Raw genomic sequence first — 5,604 nt, 5'->3', positions numbered from 1 at the left:
GTACAATTCATACACCCCTAGCTGACACGGAAGAAAAAAATATATTTCCAATTAATATTGTGTGTTTCTCAATGTAATACAACTACAGGTAAAGCGTTGTTTAATTGAAGTACAAATCACTTTCTTGAGATGTGCCAGTAAATAAATTATCTTTGTTCCCCTTTATTTTCTGGAAAATAAAAACAATAAGACAATTGAGGAAATTAAAATTCCTCATTATTTTCCGAATATTACTAGTAATTTATCTTTTCATAGTGTTATACTGTTATAATTATAAACCGGTACCTCCAATTTTTCAAAGTGACTATCTATTTACAAATACAGTTAATGACAATTTCTACAAATTAAGATTAATATTATAATACATTGTACAAACGTAACTTCTTATTTATGTTTCCGAAGTGTTAACATATAGATCTACAAGAATTAGTGATTAAATTATTTCCAACCCTATTCGAAATACATAGGCCTGTTTTGAACTTGCTCTTGCTTTTATTAAATACATTTTTCACGACTGGCAAAAACAAAGGGAACAATTAATCAATAAATTATTAGTTATAAAATTTAGTATATCATCCACGCTTCCGGATAGGGAGGGGTCCGTTGGCGTTATATTAAATTTTGAAAGTATCAATTTAACACTTTTATAACACATAAAGCAGGAAGAAATATATGTAATTATATATTTTAATACTTATGTTGGGCTTTTAGGGGATAGTTTTGTTTTTTATGCCCCCGTATCGAAGATTCGGGGGTATATAGTTTTTGCCCTGTCCGTCCGTCCGTCTGTCTGTCTGTTTGTCCGCAAAAAGTTTAACATTGCCCATAACTTTTGATTGGTTGGAGCTATGGCTTTCATATTTCACATGTGTATTCCCTGTGACAAGACCTTTCTTTGGGTACCACCATATTTGACCTTTTGACCTTGACCTTGGAGTTTGACCCAGTTTTGCAAGGTTTTTCATAACTTTAACCTTGGCCATAACTTTTGAATAATTGATGCTAGGGCTTTCATACTTCACATGTGTAATCCTTGTTAAGACAGACCTTCCTTTGGATACCAACAACTTTGACCTTTTGACCTTGGAGTTTGAACTACTTTTGAAAAACTTTAACATTGGCCATAACTTTTGAACAATTGGTGCTAAGGCTTTCATACTTAGCATATGTAATCCTTGTGACAAGACCTTTCTTTGGATACCAACAACTTTGACCCTTTGACCTTGGAGTTTGACCTACTTTTGAAAAACTTTAACCTTGACCATAAGTTTTGAACGGCTGGAACTAGGGCTTTCATAATTCACATATGTAATCCTTGTGACAAGTCCTTCCTTTGGAAACCAACAACTTTGACCTTGGACTTCGACCTACTTTCGGAAAACTTTAACCTTGAACACAACTTTTGAAAAGTTGTTGCTAGGGCTTTTATATTTAACATGTTTTTTCCTTGTGACAAGACCTTCATTTGGGTACCAACAATTGTAATCTATTGACCTTGACCTTGGAGTTTGAAAACTTTTGAAAAACTTTAACCCTGGTCATAACTTTTGAACGATTGGTGCTTCAGCTTTCATATTTCACCTGTATATTTCTTGTGAGAAGGCCTTTCCTTAGGCACCATTAATTTTGACGTTGATATTTGACTTACTTTTGAAAAACTTTAACCTTTTCCATATCTATTCAATGGTTGCCTCTAGGGCCTTCATATATTACAAGTATATTCCTCGAGACAATACCTTACTTTGGGTACCAACATGTTTGATTTGCATTTGAGAAAGTTTAACCTTAAAAGTTTGATATAAGTTGCCATACGGGGGCATCAGTGTTTCACAAACACATCTTGTTTAGATTGATTTTATTTTTTGATTTTATTTATATATATAAAGATGAAATTAATAATTACGACTTAGATATATAAGATGTGCTCCTTAACGAAACAATTTTGATAATTTAGCATGTGAAATTCTCGCTACAAGACCATGCCTCTGTTTAATTTTTATCGGAGCAAAAAATACAAATGCGGACATATCTCCGATCACATGTTCAAATGGACATAATATAATCTCTGCTGCATTTTTTGTCAGGAGAAAGTTTTTTGAAGAAAACGAGTCCTTCAGAATTACAGGATCTGAGAGGGATCCGCTCAGAGACCGAAAACATTTTAACTCGACACTTTCTTTAAATGCTACCACAAGAATGTCTTCTGATAGGATGAACGATGTTGGTGAGCTTGTGTTAGCAGCTTCCCATAGTACTTTTCCGTTAGTATCAAGGCATGTTACTGTGTTGTTAGTCTGATCAGCTACAAAAATAACTGTCGCGTCAGAATTCAGTAAAACTCTTCTGGGAAAATTAAAACTTGAAATCTGAATCGATTTTGCGGTCTTTCTTTTTATATCATATAATTTTAAAGACGGTTTATGAGAACAAACCACACTTTGTAAATTGCAAGACATCAAAAGCTTATTACCACTGCAAGAAATTCCGTGAAAAGTAGTTTCCTCTTTATACTGAAAATCAATGCATTTTTCTACATTTTCTCTTATCTCCGTGTTAAGTACGAAGAAAAATGCGACTTTGAATCCACAGGACGTGACGATTTCATTACCATCAGCAGTTGTGACATCTTCAAATGACTCATCGAATTCCTTCAAAAATAAAAATAAACCGTCTGATCTTAAAACAAGAATCTTTCCACAGTCAGTTACTATAACTATCCTACCACCCTCAATAGTTGTTATGCCAGTGCACGTTATTTTTTCCGTCTTCATCCTTTGTCCTGTCTTCAAATTTCTTTGAGTAGATAAAGTCTTGTATTGCAGTCCAACAGATTCAAATCTAAAATTAGCCACTCTTTCTGTTTTACTTGACAAATATTTCTCTTCTTCAGTTGTTTCATTGTGAAAAATAGCTTCTTTTCTCAGTGCGGCATTTATATTCGGAGTTGCTTTAAAACAAGGAAGACGAACTTTCCTTGAGTAAGAAGATGGAAACACTGTTTCATATTCGTCTCTATCTTCCTTGCACAAGATCTCGTTGGTATTACATTTTCTACTATTCTCGCTATCTACAACTCTATAAATATTTTCCATGCTATGAAATCTTCGAGTGGTTAATACCTTGTTTAGCAGTCCATCAGATTCCAATTTAGAATCATCCACCGTTTCTGTAATATCTGACAAATCTTTCCCTTTTTCTTTTCTTCTGTTATCATGTAAGACAGCTGTTCTCATTGGGTCATAAATATTTGGAGCTACTTTGAAAAAAGGAAGATTATTTTCCCTAGAGTACGGAGATGGAAATATTGTTTCATATTCATTGTCTCTATCTTCCTTACATAAGTTCTCTTGGTCATGATTATTTCTACTATTCATGCTATTTGCAACTCTACAAATATGTTTCGTGCTATGAAATCTTCGTGTAGCCAACGTCTTGTATTGCAGTCCAGCAGATTCCAATTTAGAATCATCCACCGTTTCTGTAATACTTGACAAATCTTTCCCTTTTTCTTTTCTTCTGCTATCATGTATGAAAGCTGTTCTCATTGGGGCATATACATTTGGAGCTGCTTTGAAAAAGGGAAGATGAACCTCCCTTGAGTAAGAAGATGGAAACACTGTTTCATATTCATTGTCTCTATCTTCCTTGCATATGTTCTCGTGGTCATCATTATTTCTACTATTCATGCAATTTGCAACTGTACAAATATTTTCCGTGCTATGAAATCTTCGTTTAGTTAATGTTTTGTAATGCAGTCCACCAGATTTCGATTTAGAATCATCGACTTTTTCTGTTATATTTGACAAATCTTTCTTTTTTTCTTTTCCCCTGTTACCTTGAAAGAAAGCCTCTTTTTCCATTGAGGCATTTATATTGGGAGCTGCTTTGAAAAGGGGAAGATTGAGTTCCCTTGGGTGAGACGATGGAAATATTGTCTCATATTCACAGTCTCTATCTTTTTCACAGACATTCTCATGGCCATAATTATTTCTAGTATTAAACTTATCTGCATCTCCCAAAATATTTTTGGTTTTATCACAATCCATATGTTTTAATGTCATTTGTGATTTTCGCTTAGCACGTGGTAAAGGAGGCACACAAAAGTGATCTTTTTTTTCGGCATAGGCATTAAGCTTAATATCAATATTAACATTGTCCAGCTTATCATATGTCTTCGTGTTGATATATTCACGTTCCATTTTCTTTTCTTCAATATTTTCTTAAGGAAATAGCCCTTCAGTACAAGAAATATTTCTTGTAGTAGGTCACTGGTATTTTTATTTCTGTTTTTGTCATCACTGGTTTTCTATTCATGTGGGTTTCACATAAATTTGGTACTGTGCATTTTCTTTGATACAAGTTCCTGCAAGAAGCAATTTATATAATTTGACAATAGGTTTTGAGTAATTGCGTGCCTTTATTAAATCTATATTATAAAATGCTATGGCAAGATATTTTTCCAAAACAAAATTATTTAACAGTATTTTTTTGTTTCTTCTGATCATTTGAAGTTGTATACTGATGCATCAGGATCTCTGGGGTTTGCTGGTGTGTTGGGAGCAAAGTGGTTTGCAAGTGAATGGCCCTCTGATTTTTGTGATCTACAAATTGCTATCAAAGAATTATTCCCAATTGTACTAGCTTTAGAAGTGTGGGGAGATATTCTGGAGAATAGGAATGTATTATTTCTCACTGATAATGCTGCAGTGGCTTGTGTAATAAATAAACAATCATCAAAAGAACCAATTATCATGCGGTTAATTAGAAGACTAGTTGTCGTATGCATGTGCAAGAATATTCATTTCAAAGCACAGCACATTCCAGGAAAAGTAAACGTAGTTGCTGATGGTTTATCTCGACTTAAATTTCAGGAGGTACGACGAACAGCTCCTTGGTTGGATCTCAAAGCAACTCCAATTCCACCAGAGCTAATGACCATTTGAGTAAGGAATCCATGATGCTTTTACGTAGTTCCCTTTCTCAAGCTACGAAGAAATCTTATGCCAAAAGCTGGAAGTTATTAATTGAGTTTCAAAAATCTTTCAGTATTGATTTAATATTTCCTGTCTTGCCAGTTATTTTAGCAAACTTTATTGGTCACCTTCACTCATCAGGAGTTAGCCCTTCTTCAATAGCCTCTCATTGTTCAGCTATTAGTTTTGTTCACAAGTTACTAAATGGTCTCGATCCATGTCAGTCCTTTCTTGTAAAGAAATTACTTAAGGGCTCAAGATCATCTACACGTAATATCTCACCTGATTCACGCCTACCCATCACGCATGCAATCCTTGAAAAATTAGTAGAAAAATTAAGCGTGTCAGTCCCTGATCCCCATTCGAGGTTATTGTTAAAATCCCTTTTCCTACTTGCATATCATGCATTCATGCGTCTTGGTGAATTAGTACCAAAATCAAAGGCACAAGTGGAAAAGGTAATTCAATACAATGACATTTCTTTTGATACTGAGAAATCCATGTTGATAACACTCAAACATCACAAATCACATGACAGTCCCTTACCCACATCACTGCATGTTTATGCCAGTGGAAATTCAAAATTTTGTCCTGTTCAACTCATGAAATCATATTTGGCAACTTTTGCACA

The sequence above is a fragment of the Saccostrea echinata genome, unplaced genomic scaffold (genome assembly GCF_033153115.1).
Source record: "Saccostrea echinata isolate AGI-Se365-2 ecotype Australia unplaced genomic scaffold, CSIRO_AGI_Sech_v1 ptg000062l, whole genome shotgun sequence".
Classification (NCBI taxonomy): domain Eukaryota; kingdom Metazoa; phylum Mollusca; class Bivalvia; order Ostreida; family Ostreidae; genus Saccostrea; species Saccostrea echinata.
Note: the sequence above shows the minus strand (reverse complement) of the source record.